The sequence below is a fragment of the Macrotis lagotis genome, chromosome 1 (genome assembly GCF_037893015.1).
Source record: "Macrotis lagotis isolate mMagLag1 chromosome 1, bilby.v1.9.chrom.fasta, whole genome shotgun sequence".
Classification (NCBI taxonomy): domain Eukaryota; kingdom Metazoa; phylum Chordata; class Mammalia; order Peramelemorphia; family Peramelidae; genus Macrotis; species Macrotis lagotis.
In genome coordinates this window covers 176,126,716-176,142,761 of record NC_133658.1, presented here as the reverse complement: position 1 = coordinate 176,142,761, position 16,046 = coordinate 176,126,716, and the positions used below count along the sequence as shown (strand labels likewise).

The 16,046-nt window shown below is 36.8% G+C and overlaps 1 protein-coding gene across 3 annotated transcripts in view; it reads left to right on the top strand.

Moving 5' to 3' along the window:
• The window catches only part of MACROD2 (mono-ADP ribosylhydrolase 2), a 2,318,796-nt gene that overhangs the window by 345,687 nt on the left and 1,957,063 nt on the right, over window positions 1-16,046 (top strand). The gene's annotated exons all lie outside the window — the stretch shown is intronic.

Here is a 16,046-nt window from a genome sequence, read left to right as displayed (position 1 = left end):
ATTAAATGTTAAATTTGTTTAATATATAAGAAATCTTTTTATGAAGAAAAGTAACATATTTAAACAATGCAAGGATGAATTTTATAATTATGAAACCAAAAATTTAGTTAAATAAAATTACCTGTGAACTCTTCAAAAGTAAAACTTTTAAAATTATTTAAGTGAATTGGAAGAGATGAACAGCTTGTAACATTCATGCCTAAATACTGTGGCAGAACACTTATCTTTGCCCTATACAAAAGTGTGATTTTGCATTCTTTTGAAAAATAGATGGAAATACACTTAAATAGTATTATGTTAAATTCAAAATTCAAGAATTCTCTATTGCTAATTGTTTTATTTTCCTATGTATAGATACATGCATACATATATAAATACATTTACATGTATTTTACACATATATGTGTGTATGCATGTAGCTGTTAGCCTTGAAGCTTGTTGGAACATTTATTCTAGATTCTATACTATAAAGGTGAACAAAGGAGGGAGCTAGAAGGTTTGGCAGCTGGGAGGTGTTAATGTGGAATTTAATAGCCAAGAAGAGTGGGGGGTTGGGACTGTTTGAGGTGAAATGGAGATTGGGAGCTGGGAGGAGGAAACAAGAAGTCTTGGTTTCTGAAAAGGGGGGCCAGTCAGTTCCCTGTGAGTTTCAAATGACACTTTAGCTTTCATGTGAATGAATGGATTGTCTGGTGTTTCACTTTCAATTCAATGAAAATCATTGCTGTGTAGATATTTTGGAAACCAACTACTCAGCAAAGAAATTAAGTGCTGACCTGTTTGCCAGCACTTAGGGACATTGGTTCAACAAACTAATGCACTATTCTATTTAGTCATTATGCTAGTAGAATGGCAAATCAATATTTAACTACCTTTTGAAGAATCCACACTAGTAGGATGCTGTACTTGTGTAAAAGTATTTATTTACATGTGTGGGCAAATTTAAGTTAAATGGCTCAGTGTAATAAGGGAAAATATTATATTCAAATACTTCTAGTACATAGGCCAATAAAAGTCTTAATTTTAGAAAATGTCCCCTTTTTCCTTATACTAAGATGCATCTGAATATATATATAGATAGTATCTTATAAATCTGGACTATTATCTTCTTTTTTCTTGATATAATTAAAACTGAATTCTCATTACATTTATATGTTTAAAAATATGTTAAATTTTAGTCACTAAAATCAATTTATTATTATCCCTTTGAAATATTTTTACCTTCAATGTACTTTGGGTGCTCTATAAGTCCTGAAGCTGTCTCTAATTCCTTACCCAGAATTGGATGTGTTTCACTGCTGAGACCTGGTTCTTAATTTCAGTCTTCCAGCTAATTGCTATGAGACCATTTAATTCTTTGCTCAAGTCATCCAGACATGATCAGTTTTGAAGCCATGTCTATGAGGAATTCAATAAACTGTCTAGGGTGACTATTCATTGACTTTTTCTTGGAAAGATGTTCTGAGAAAGACCCAAGAGTCCTGAGCAACATATGCATGCCAAAGAGGATGGTTATTGGTTCTCCTTTGATTGATAAAGACATTGACCCTATACCTTTAGTAACAGAAAAAGGAAATGTTATATTTTAAGGAAGAAAATGTAGGTAGAACTCAATGACCTACAACTTTCTTGGAATTTGTATTATTATCATTTTTTTCTCAAAGATAGTAGAGGCATTTTTTGCATAAAAATGTATTCTTAGGTTGTCAGGGGTGACATGTTCCAAACAAGTCAAACCATGATTACTATCTTCCTTCAGACCTTGGTGGAGCTAGCCTCTTGCCCTAAACTAAAGGAACATGAAGATATTAGTATCTTCCAGATCACTCCACAGCCATCATTTCCTCTTTTCCTTTTAAAATTATTTTAATATTACCCTTTATTAAATTTTAAATATTATTTTTAAAATTTTAATTCAAAATCCTTACTCTCTTCTAGTCATCCTCTACCCACTGATAAGGGAAGCAATATAATACTCATTATACATATGAAATAATACCAAACATTTTTTCATACGAACTTTGTTGTTAGAAAAAACAAAACAAACCAAAACTTAAATCTACACTCAGAATTAATCAGTTATCACTCTTGAAAGTAGTTAGCATTTTTCATTCTGAATCATTTGGAAATGAATTGGGCTATTGTATTGAAAGGGTAGTGAAGCCTTTCACAGTTGATCATTGTAGTAATATTGATATTATTACAATATTGATATTACTGTATATCATTTTTCTCCTGGTCTTACATAACTTTCCATCAATTCATGAGTCTTCCTAGGTTTTTCTGAAGCTATTACTGTAGTCATTTTTCTTTTCTTTTTTCAATAGTACAAGCATATTCCATCACAATCATCCAATATTTCATATAGTTTTCTCCCAATTAATGGATATTCCCTTAATTCTTTCAGTGGTGAATCCCCCCCCCCCCCTTTTTTCCAATGCTGATTACTTTGTGTCAGTTTTGGCCAAAATAATTTCACAAGGGATCAGTTTATGTGTGTTTCTTCCTAATACCCTATAAATGAACTTAAGCAATTAAATAACAACTAAAACTGGCAGAAAACCTGTATTTTTCAACATAACATTTTCCTGCATTGAAAGCATTAATATCCATTTTTTTTTGTTATAATGGAAAGAACTGCTGTGTTTTTGTATACATAGGTACCTTTCTTTTTTAAAAAAAAATTCTTTCTTTCTTTCTTTCTTTCTTTCTTTCTTTCTCTCTCTCTCTCTTTCTTTCTTTCTGTCTGTCTTTCTGTCTTTCTGTCTTTCTTTCTTCAGTGCTGTGCACATGTATATTTTTAAGTTACAAAATTTCCATCCACCCTCCCTTCCCATTCCCCCACCAGTAGCAAGCAGTCAAGTTAGATATTTACAGATTAGTCATTTTCTGCATGAGAAATTAGGTTTAAGGGAAAGAGATACATAAGAGATATTTTAATAAAGTATTCATCAGATTCTGAAAGTGTTTTTGTTTTGCTTTGTTTTTCCTTCCTCTGGACAGGGAAAGCATTGTCCATAGTTGGTCTAATATAGTTGTCCTAGCTTTCTGAGCTCCTTCCATCAAGGTTTATCATCTCACAATGTTGTTCATGTTATCATTGTTCTCTTGTTTCTGTTCCCCTCAACATCAGATGTGTAACTTATTCCATGCTTCTCTGTTTATTGTTTCCTATAGAACAATAATATTCAATAATACACAACAGTAATATAGAACAATAATATTCCATAGTATTCATGTACCTTAACTTGTTTAGCCATTCCCCAATTAGTGGACATCCCTTCAATTTTCAATTCCTTGCCAATACAATAAGAACTGCTATGAATATTTTGGCACATGTTCATATTTTTTTGACTTCTTCTGGAATAAGCCTAGAATCGGAATTACTGGGTCAAAGAGAATGAATAATTTTATTGCTCTTTGGGCATAGTTTCATATTCCTCTCCAGAATGGTTGGATCCATTCACAACTCTGCCAGCAATGCATCAATGTTCAATTCTTCCACAGCCTCTCCAACACTGATTATTTTCCTTTTGTTCTTTTAATTTTTTTGCAAGTGAACTTCAATTTATTATTACAATAATTTTGATATAAGACTAAAGATAACCCCCCAAGAAGATGAGAAATCTCAACAATAGTGAGAGAGAGAGAGAGAGAGAGAGAGAGAGAGAGAGAGAGAGAGAATGTACTTCAGCCTGTGTAGAGATTCCAATGGCTTTGTCTCTGGGGTGAGTTGCTTTCTTTATCATAAGTCTACCAGAGAAGTTGCTTCCTTATTTTTCCCACAGTTGCACTTACTAGCTGTACTTCCAGTTTATTCCTCCCCACTCTCATTTATTCTATTCTCTCTCTCCTTTCATCCTGGCCCTGTCCAAAAGTGTGTTGTATCTGAGTACCCTCTCCCTCAATCTTCCCTCTCTTCTATCACCTATTCCCCCTCTTCCCTCCCCCCCTTTCCCCTTATCCCATCCCTTTCTTCTCATTTTTCTCTAGGGTATGATAGATTTCCTCACCTTATTAAGCGTGTATGTTATTTCCTCTCTGAGCCATTTCTGATGAGATTGAAGACTCACTCATTCCCCCCTTGCCTTCCCCCTTTCCACTCCATGGATAAAGCCTTTTCTTGACTTTTATGTGAAATCTCTCAGCTTCTTCTTCATCTCCTTTCCATTCCTCCCAGTACTTTCCTTTATCAGCCATCTTTTTACTATATTATACCATTATATCCTGCTCCTCCCTATGTCCTGTCTATATATATGCTCCTTCTAACAGCTCCTATAAATGAGAAGCTTCATAAGAGTTAACAATATCTTCTTCCCATGTAGGAATACAAACAGTTCAATATCATTAAGTTCCTCATAGTTAGTCCTTCTCTTCCATCCCCTCTAAGTTTCACCAGAGTCCTATACTTGGAGATGAAACTTTCTGTTCAACTCTGGTTGTTTGATTAGGAAAGTTTGAAAGTGCGCTGTTCCATTGAAAGTTCATCTTTTTTCCCTGAAAGATGTTCAGTTTTGCTGGGTAGTTGATTCTCAGTTGTAAAATAAGATCTTTTGCCTTCCAGAATATCATATTCCAATTCCTACAAGCCCTTAATGTAGATGCTGCCAGATCTTATGTAATCCTTACTATGGAGCCTTGGTAGGTAAATTGTTTGTTTCTGGCAACTTTTAGAATTTTCTTTTTGATTTGGGAGTTCTGGAATTTGGCAATAATATTCCTGGAAGTTTTTCTTTTGGGATCTCTTTCAAGAGGTGACCAGTGAATTCCCTCAATTTCTATTTTACCCTCTCTTTCTAGGATCTCAGGGTAATTTGACTATTATTTTTTTTGAAAAATGAAGTCTAGGCTCTTTTCCTGATCATGGCTTTCAGATAGCTCAATAATTTTTAAATTATTTCTTCTGGGTCTGTTTTTGATGTTGGTTGTTTTTCCAATAAGATTTTTCACATTTTCTTCTAAAAAGTGGCTTTTTTGAAAGAGTTTTATTTCTTCCTGATTTCTTGTAAAGTCATCAGCTTCCTTTAGTTCCATTCTGTATTTGAAGGAGTTACTTTCCTCAGAGAGCTTTTATATCTCCTTTCCAGCTGGCCAATTCTTCTTTTTAAGACATTCTTTGCCTCATTTGCCTTTTGTTTTGCTTTTTCATTAGGCCTAAACTGGATTTTAACATTTTATTTCCTTCAGTATCTTTTTGTATTTCTTTCACTAAGCTGTTGATTTGGTTTTCATGATTTTTCTGCATTTCTCTCATTTCTCTTCCCAATTTTTCTTCTACCTCCCTTAATTGCTCTTCAAAGTCTTTTTTTGAGCTTATCCATAGTCTGAGCCCATTTTCTATTTCTCTTGGAAGTTTTGGATATTGAAGTTCAATTTTGTCATCATCTGAGTATGTATTTTGAACTTCCATGGGACTAAAGTAATTATCTATGGTCAGATTCCTCTTTTTCTGTTGTTTACTCATTTCCTCAGTCCAAGACTAATTTACAGCACTTCTAAAGCTTTGGGTTTTGGGGGGGGGACACCCCACTGGGACCTTTATTCCTCCAAGATCTTATGCTCTCTAGCTTGTGCTTTGATATGTAGATGATCACCTTACTTCCCTCTGCCCTGGAGTTGTAAGGATGGGTCCTGCTTTGCTGTCTTAATATGGAAGCCCAAACTTCAGCCTGGATTTGAGTATCGGCAAACAGCAGAGTCCTACCCCGAGGGAGAGTAGAGAAATCTCTGCAGTCTTCCCTGATCCCCCTTACCATCTGTGGGCTTTGCTCTGGGAAAGCAGGCTGCTTTCTCCAGATTCTTGCTGCAGGTTCTGCGGCTGGTGCTCCCTCACTCCACACTTATTCTGGTGTAGCAGATTTCTCTCCCTGCCCCTTCAAGCTGTTCCAGGGCTGTGCTGTGCCCCGGTTTGTTTCCAACTCCCATTCCCATTGAAACACACCTTTCCAGTGGAACTGCCAAGTTATCTTGGACTGGGAAAATGCATCACTCAATCTTTCTGTGGGCCCTGCCCCTCCAAATTTTGGCTGGAGTAATAATCTGTTGACTTTTGGTGTTTTGGGGGTAGGAGTTCCTGGGAAATGCTGCCTTTACACTGCCATTTTGGCTCCACCCCCCATTTTCCTTTTTTTTCAATATTGGACAATCTGATAGGTATGAGGTAATACCTCATAGTTGTTTTAACTTGCATTTCTCTAATCAATAATGATCTGAAACACTTTTTCATATGACTATATATAACTTTAATTTCTTCATTTGAAAAGTGTCTTTTCATATCCTTTGACCAATTATAAATTGGAGAATGACTTGTGACCTTATCAATTTGATACAATTTTCTATATACTTGAGAAATGAGACTTTATCAGAACTCCTAGTTGTGAAGATTGTTTCCCAGCTTTCTGCTTTCCTTCTAATTTTGGCAGCATTGATTTTATTAGTGCAAAATCTTTTTAATTTAATATAATCAAAATCATTTATTTTGCAATTTATAATGTACTCTAATTCTTGCTTTTGGTCATAAATTTATCCCCTTTCCATAGATCTTTTTTTTGTTTTTTGTTTTTGTTTTGCAAGACAATGGAGTTAAGTGCCTTGCCTAAGGCCACAGAGCTAGGTAATTATTAAGTATTTGAGGCCAGATTTGAACTCAGGTACTCCTGACTCCAGGGCTGGTGCTCTATCCACTGTGCCACCTAGCAGCCTCTATAGAGTATTTCTTGGTCTATTAATTTATCTATGGTGTCACTCTTTATGTTTAAATCCTGAACCCATTTTGATCTTATTTGGGTATAGGTTGTGAGATGTGGGTTTTTGCCTATACATGGGCACTATTCCTTTTTTCATGTCTTGAATACAGATCTAATAGCGGCATTTAGAGTATGTATTTTTAAAAGCTATTTTGCCACAGTTCCTACTCTGCAATGATTGGAACTGCTTACAATTCCAAAAACAATGCATGAATGTGCCTATTTTCCACATCCCCTCCAGTAATTATAATTTTGCTTTTCCTTCATGTATTCCAATCTTAAAAGTGTGAGGTAGTACCTCATAGTGGTTTGAATTTGCATTTTTTCTAATAATTATAATTCAGAGGACTTTTATATGACTATGGGCAGCCTTCATTTCCTGTTCCTGAAAACTGTCTGTTTATATCATCTTTCAAATAAGGAATGACCTTTTTTTCCCTAAATAAATTTGGCTTAAATCCTATGAAAGTTTGAGAAATGAGAGCTTTATTAGATAAAGTTATTGTTTTTCTCCCTTTTCTATTTCCCTTCTAATTTTGACTGTATTTCTTCTGTTTATATAAAAAATTTTAAATGTAATATTATCAAAATGTTTAATTTTACTTCTTATGATCCTTCCTCTCTCTCTTATTATATTAAACTTTTCCCTTATCCACAATCTGGCAGATAATTTTTGTCCATGTTCCCCTAATTTAAATATAATATCACCTTTTTATCAAGAGTATGGGCCTATTTTGATGTTAATTTGGCAAATGGTGTGTGATGTTGGGAGTTAGAATATGGCAGTGGGTTTAGAATAAGGAAGACTCACTGTGATGACAATATCTTTGTGAGCAACTTAACCGTGTTTACCTCAGTATCCCTGTCTGTAAAATGAGCTGGAGAAAGAACTGGTAAACCATTTGAGTATTTCTGCCAGGAAAACCCCAAACCAGATACACAAAGACTCAGGTACAACTGAAAAATGACAGTAACAACAATGAGATGTTAATTTATGCCTCATTTCTGTCAGTTAGACTGCTCTCTGGTTTTCTCATTGGTTTTTATTGAAAGTGAGTTCTTGCCCCAAAAGTTTGGACCTTTGGGATTTTTTTTAAGATTACTGTGATCATTTACTTTTACAAATTGTGAAACTAATCTGTTGTACTGATTACCGGCTTTATTTCTTATCAAGTACTGACGGCTGCTGAGATTGGGTACTGCTACACTAGCTTTCTTCATATCCCCCCCCAAATCGATTGTCTTAAAATTCTTGAACTTTTATTATTCAAGATGAATTTTGTTGTTTTTATTTCTTTCTCATTGTTGTTCAGTCATGCAGTTATTTCAAACTCCTTGTGACCTCATGGACCATAGCATACCAGGCCCTTCTGTCCTCCATCTCTTGGAGTCTTTCAAAATTCATGTTTGTTGTTTCTATGACACTATCTATCTCATTCTCTATCATCACCTTTACCTTCTGCCTTTCATTTTCCCAACATCATTTCTTTTGCAGTGATTTCTATCTTTTCGTTAAGTGATCAAAATATTAAATCTTCACCAAGTCTTAACTGCTTTAATCTCTTAGTTGTCCAAGAGACTTTTTAAATTGATGTTTCATTTTATTTTTCAAATAACATGTTATAAAAATTTTTCAACATTCATCTACTTTCATATTTATTAATTTCATATTTTCCCCCACTCTCCCTTCCTATTCCCTCCCCTCAGCAGCAAGCAGTCTAGTGAACATTGTTTGTGTACATTTGTGTTTAATTTGCTGACATATTAGTTATTTTCTGTATGAGGAATAAGGAATAAGGGGAAAGAAAGAAAACCATGGGATAGGTAGGAAAACCATCAGAGAAATTTTTTTTAATAATTAAAAATCTTTATTTTTATTTCTTTTTATGTTTTATTTATTTATTCCATATTATTACAATGTTCTTATTGTGAAAGTAAACATAAAACCCCTCCCCCCCAAAAAGATAGAAGAACCTCAATATAAATGAAATGATAGGGGGAAAAAAAGTGTACTTATAGTCTGTGTTCAGATTCTATTGGTTCTGTCTCTGGGATGAGTTGCCTTCTTTAGCCCATCAGAGAGGTTGCTTCTCAGAAGAGTGTTGTATCTGACTACCCTCTCTCACAATCTTCCCTCTCTTCTATCACCTTTTTTCCCCCTCCCCTCCCCCCATCTCATTCCTTTCCTCTCCTTTTTCTCTTGAGAAAGATAGATTTCTATACCCTATTGATTGTTTGTTATTTCTTCACTGAGCCATTTCTGGTGAGAATGAAGGTTCACTCACTCCCCCTTGCCTTCATGCTTCCACTTCATTGCAAAAGCTTTTTCTTGACTCTTTTATGTGAAATATCTTAGCCCATTATACCTCTCCTTTTCCTTTCTCTCAGTTCTTTCCTTTAGCACCCACTGACTCCATCTTTCTACTATATTATGCCATTATATTCAACTTCCTCCTGTGTCATGTCTATATATGTTCCTTCTAGCTGGTCTTATAAATGAGAAGGTTCATATGAGTTATTAGTATCTTCTTCCCAAGCAGGAACACACACAGTTCAACATAATTAAAACTCTCATAATTAACCCTTCCCTTTTACCCTCTCTATGCTTGACCTGAGTCCTGTACTTGTAGATCAAACTTTCTGCTTAGCTCTGGTTGCTTCAACAGGAAAGTTTGAAAGCCCCCTGTTCTATTAAAAGTCCATCCTTTTCCCTGAAAGAGCATGTTCAATTTTGCTGGGTAGTTAATTCTCTGTTGTAAACCAAGATCTTTTGCCTTTTTGAATATCATATTCCAATCCCTACAAGCCCTTAATGTTGATGCTGCCAGATCCTGTGTAATCCTGACTGTGGAGCCTTGGTAGTTAAATTGTTTGTTTCTCGAAGCTTTTAGAATTTTCTCTTTGATTTGGGAGTTCTGGAATTTGGCTATAATATTCCTGGAAGTTTTTCTTTTGGTATCTCTTTCAAGAGGTGACCAGTGAATTCCCTAAATTTCTATTTTACCCTCTCTTTCTAGGATCTCAGAGCAATTTTGCTTGATTATTACTTGAAAATTGATGTCCAGACTCTTTTCCTGGTCATGACTTTTGGATAGCTCAATAATTTTAAAATTATCTCTCCAGGATCTGTTTTCTAGATCATTTTTTTTCTAGTGAGTTATTTCACATTTTCTTCTGGTTTTTCATTCTTTTGGATTTATTTTTTCTTCATTTCTTGTAAATTCATCAGCTTCCTTTGGCTCCATTTGATATTTGAAGGAGTTATTTTCTTCAGAGAGCTTTTTATAATCTCCTTTTCCAATTGACCAATTCTGCTTTTTTAAAGGCATTCTTCTCATTTGCCTTTTGTGTTGCTTTTTCCATTTGACTTAAACTGGTTTTAAAGATGGAATTTTTTTCTTCAATCTTTTTTTAATTTTGTTCACCAATCTGCTGTCTTGGTTTTTAGATTTACTTGCATCACTCTCATTTCCTTTCCCAATTTTTCCTCTATCTCCCTTACTTACTTTTCAAAGTCTTTTTTGAGATCTTCCACACCTTGAACCCATTTCCTATTTCTCTTGGAGTCTTAGGATAGAGAAGCTTCGAGTTTGTCATCTTCTACATATGTATTTTGATCTTCCATGCAACCAAGTAATTTTCTATGGTCAGATTCTTCTTTTTCTGTGTTGCTTATTTCCTCAGCCTGTGACTGATTTACTATACTTCCAAATCTTTTAGATTTTTATTTTTTTTGGGGGGGGGTGAGGTACTCCTCCCAGGTCTCAGTTCCTTTAAGGTCTTATGAGAGGCTCTGACAACTCTCCTGGCCTATGCTCTGGTCTGTGGATGACCACAAACATTCCCCTCTGCCCTGGAGCTGTTAGGAGGCTCTTTGTTCCTCCATGGTAGTAGGGTCTCCATGGTAGTGGGTGACCTCTGAGTATGGACAAAGGAGCAGAGTCCTGCCCCAGAGATAGTGGAGAGACCCCTGCAGTCTCTTCCTAGCTCCTTATGGTCTGTGGGCAGAGCACACTGGAAGTGCTGGATGGCTTCACAGGTTCCCACTGCAGTGCTGCTCTGAGGCCAGTGCTGGCCCAGGCTCCATGCTCACTCTGGTGTGGCAGAGTTCTCTCACTGCCCCTTCAAGCTGTCACCAGATATCTTGGGGCTAAGAGGCCTGACAACTGCCCCCATTGCCACAGATTCAGGTGCCCTCAGGGGTCCCAGGCACTTCATGTACTCTTACTGGAGGGCTAGAGCTGGTTTCATTCACTGTGGCTTTGTTGCAGCTCTTTCCAACCCCCAGCCCTTGTGAAACAGATCTTTCCTGCAGATCTTTCAAGTTGTCTTGGACTGGGACTCTGTATCAGCCAGTCTTTCTGTGGGTTCTACACCTCTAAATTTTGGCTAGAGTCATAATTTTGTGGCTTTTTCAGCTCTTTGGGGCTGAGTTTCTGGGAATTTTTGCCCTCATGCCTCCATCTTGGCTCCACCCCATCAGAGAAATTTTTTAAAGGTGAATATAGTGTTTATTCAGATTCTGGTTTGTTTTTTATTTGTCACAATGTAGATGACATTGTCCTCTTCCAGGGTTGTGCTAGCTCTCTGAACTGCTGAGAGGAGCTGCATCCATTAGAGTTTATCAACTCACAGTTGTTAACCTGTACAATTGTCTTTGGTTCTGCTCTCTTCATTCAGCATCAGTTCCTGTAATTCTTTCCACTATTCTCTAGAGTTTAACCATTCATGGTTTCTTAGTTAACAATGCTATTCCTTAACATTCATATACCATAATTTGTTTAGCCATTCCCCAATTGAGAGCCATCCCCTCAATTTCCAGTTCTTTGGTACTGCAAAAATAGCTGCTATAAATATTTTGGAATATATGGAGCTTTTCCCAATTTTTATGATTTCTTCCAGATATAGGTCTAATATTGTTATTGCTGGTTCAATGCACATAATAATTCGTCTTTGGGCATAGTTCCCTATTGCTCTCCAGAATGGTTGGATTAGTTCACAACTCCACCAACAAAGCTTCCATGTGCCAATCCTCCCCCAACCTCTCCTTAATCATTGTCTCATTTTTCTCATCTTAGTCAATCTGGTAGGTATGCTCATAGTTGTTTTAATTTGCCCTCTGAAATATCATATTCCAGGCCCTCTGATCCTTTCATGTTGAAGCTGATATGTCTTGTGGAATTCTGATTGTACTTCCTTTGTATTTAAATTGCTTCTTTTGGCTCCTTGCACTATTTTCTCCTTTATGTGAAAATTTTGAAATTTATCTATGATAGTCCTTGGAGTTTTTATCCTGGGGTCACATTCTGGAGATACTCTGTGTATTCTTTCAAGGACTGTTTTGTCTTCTTGATCTACTATATTTGCATAATTTTCCATGATACTTTCTTGAAATATATTTTCTAGGCCTTCTGGTAGACCAATAATTCATAATTACCTTTTCTGGATCTAGTTTTCCAAATCTTTTAGTTTTTTCTAAAAGATACTTTATTTTTTCTTCATTTTTTTTCAGTCTTTTGATTTTGTTTGTTGATATCTTGGTATCTCATAGATTCGTATATTTTTATTTGTTCCATTCTAATTTTTAGGGTTTTATTTTCTTCAGTTAGTTTTTGTGTTTCTTTTTCCGGTTAATAATTTTGATTTCCATTGAGTTCTTTTACTTTTCCAGTTGGTTGTTTTTACTTTTTGTTGAATTGCATTCCTTTTCCAGTTGGTTGCTTTTACTGAATTGCATTCCTTTTCCAGTTGGTAAATCTGACTTTTTGTTAAATTGCATTTCTTTTTCAGTTGGTCAATTATAGGTTTTGGATGAGTTATACACTTCAGTTGATTATTTTTACTTTTAAAGGAACTAATTTCTTTGGTCAATTTTTCATAATTTTCCTCCATGACTCTCATTTCTTTTTTTCCATTGTTGTTCTTCCTCTCCTCTTTGGGTTTTAAAATATTTTTAATCCCTTCTATGAAGTTTTGGTTTTAAATCCAATTCATTAACTCCTTTGAGATTTCCCATGTAGACAATTTATCTTTGATTTCTTCTTCTGAGAGTGTATTTTTATCATCTCTCTATCTGCATAGTAGGTCACTATTTAGCACTCTTTTTGTTTTTATGCTAGTTTTGATTTTTTAGCCTTGCTCCTGGGATATAGGGAATATAGTCCTGAGCTTTTTGTGGTGGGGTTAGGGTCTGATCCCTGGCTAATTGTTTGCTAAAATGTTGCCTATGCAGCCCAGGTGATGCCTAAGCGAAGGTTTGTTCCCTCCTTTGTGTCCAGGTTTTGTCTATGCAGTAGTTTGTTTCCAATCCAGTCTTATCTATTGCCCCAGTGTTCCTAGGTTTTAAACTTTGCCTGGGGAAGAACCCTACCTGCTGGCCTGCTTTCTATCTACTTGGATCTGGACTACACTGACTGGACTGTGGCTAGAAGCCTCTTGCTGGCTTTCCTGCTCTCCAACTTAGCTGGGCTTTATTTCCCCTTTTCCCCAAAGAGGACAGACTTTCAACTTCATTTAAGTTCTACCACAATATCTACAGTTGAAAACTTTTTTGATCTGTTTTTTTTTTAGTGGGATCTGTAGCTTTAATATCTGTGTAGAGGCTTCATTTAACATTTAACATAGTCAAAACTTTGGGAGCATGCTAACTTCATACTGCCATTTTTGATCTGTCCTGGAAATCCTCAAAGGAATTTTCAAGAATTTTCTCCAGGGCAGAGCCAAGATGGCAGCATGAAGGCAACATTTCCCAGGAAACCCTACCCCCAAACACCAAAAAAACAAACAAATGAGGGCTCAACCAAAATTTAGAGGGGCAGAACCCACAGAAAGACTGAGTGATACATTTTCCAAGTCCAAGATAACTTAGAAGTTCCAAGGGAAAGGTGTGTTTCACCAGGACAGGGGTTGGGAAAAAAATCTAGGCCTCAGTGCAGCCCAGCCCAGCTCAGCCCAGCTCAGCCCAACCCAGCCCAGCCCAGCCCAGCCCAGCCCAGAGATCACCTGCAATAACTTGAAGGGGCAGTAAGAGAACTCTGCTCCACCAGAATGAGCATGGAGTTAGACTCTGAGGCCCCAGAATCTGCAGTGAGAATCTGGAGAAAGCAGCCTGTACCCCCAGAGACAGTAAGGGAAGTCTGCAGAGATTTCTCTACTCTCCCTCAGGGTAGCACTCTGCTGTTTGCATATACTCAGATAGTACAGTTTGATCTTCCATACTAAATAACCATACTGGATCCCTCCTTATAGCCCCAGGGCAGAGGGCAGTGCTGTGGCCATCTACATATCAAAGCACAGGCTAGAGAGCATAAGATCTTGGAGGAATAAAGATCCCAGTGGGGTGTCCCCCTCCCCCCCAAAAAAAACCCAAAGCCCTGGAAGTGCTGTAAATTAGTCTTAGGCTGAGGAAATGAGTAAACAACAGAAAAAGAAGAATCTGACCTTAGGGAATTACTTTAGTCCCATGGATGATCAAAACACATACTCAGATGAGAACAAAATTGAAGCTTCCATATCCAAAACCTCTAAGAAAAATAGAAAATGGACTCAGACTATGGATGTGCTCAAAAAAAGACTTTGAAAAACAATTAAGGGGGATGGAGGAAAAATTGGGAAGAGAAATGAGAGCAATGAAGAAAAATCATGACTACCCAAATCAAAAGCTTGGTGAAAGATATACAAAAAAATACTGAAGATAATATGTTAAAAACCAGTTCAGACCTAATGGCAAAAGCAAAACAAAAAGCAAATGAGAAGAAGAATGCTTTAAAAAGCAGAACTGGCCAATTGGAAAAGGAGATAAAAAAAGCATTCTGAAGACAATAACTCCTTCAAATGCAGAATGGAACTAAAGGAAGCTGATGACTTGGCAAAAAATCAGGAAGAAATACAACTCTTCCAAAAAGGCCCCAAACTAGAAGAAAATGGGAAATATTTCACTGAATAAACAACCGACCTTGAAAACAGAACCAGAAGAAATAATTTAAAAAATATTGGGCTGTCTGAATGCCATGATCAGGAAAAGAGCCTAGGCTTCATTTTTCAAGAAATAATAACAGGAGTGGCTAGGTGGCGTAGTGGATAAAGAACCAGCCTTGGAGTCAGGAGGACCTGGGTTCAAATCCTGTCTCAGACACTTAATAATTACCTAGCTGTGTGGCCTTGGGCAAGCCACTTAACCCCATTTGCCTTGCAAAAACCTAATAACAGCAAAATTGCTCTGAGATGCGAGAAGCTGAGGATAAAAGTAGGAATTGAGAGAATTCACCAGTAAACCCCTGAAAGAGCTCCCAAAAGAAAAACTTCCAGGACTATTATAGACAAATTCCAGAACTCCCAAATCAAAGAGAAAATTCTAAAAGTTTCCAGAAACAAGCAATTAAACTCCTGATCAAGCAGCATCTACATTAAGGGCTCATAGGGATTGGAATACGATATTTTGGAAGGCAAAAGATCTTGGTTTACAACCAGAATCAACTACTTGGCAAAACTGAACATGCTCTTTCAGGGAAAAAGATCGACTTTCAGTGAAACAGGGAACTTTCAAATGTTCCTATTGAGATGACCAGAGCTGAATAGAAAGTTTGATCTCCAAGTATAGGTCTCTGGTGAACTATAGATGGAGTGGAAGAGAGGAATTAACTGTGAGGACCTTGATGATGTTGAACTGTTGGTATTCCTGCACGGGAAGAAGATATTAATAACTCATACGAACTTTCTCATTTACTAGAGCTGTTAGAAGGAGCATATATAGACAGGACATAGGAAGGAATGGAATATAATGGTATGATGTGGTAAAGGGATGGAGTCAGTGGGTGATAGGGGAAAGTACTGGGTGAAAGGAAAAGGAGATGAAGCTGAGAGATTTCACATAAGAGTCAAGTAAAAGCTTTTTCAATGGAGTGGAGGTGGGGAAGGCAAGGGGGAATGAATGAGCTTTCATTCTCATTGGAAATGTCTCAGGGAGGAAATGACAAGCACATTTAATAGGGTGAGGAAATCTGTCTTTCCCTGGAGAAGGAGGGGAGGGATGGGATGAAGGGGAATGGGGTGAGGGAAGGGGGCAATAGGTGATAGAAGAGAGGGAAGATTGAGGGAGAGGGTACTCAGATTCAACACACTTTTGGTCAGGGCCAGGGTGAAAGGAGAGAGAGAATAGAATAAATCAGAGTGGGGAGGAATAGACTGGAGGTACAGCTAGTAACAGCAACTGTGGGAAAAATTTTGAAGCAACTTCTCTGGTGGACTTATTATAAAGAAAGCAACTCACCCAGAGACAGAGCCATTGAAATCTGAACACAG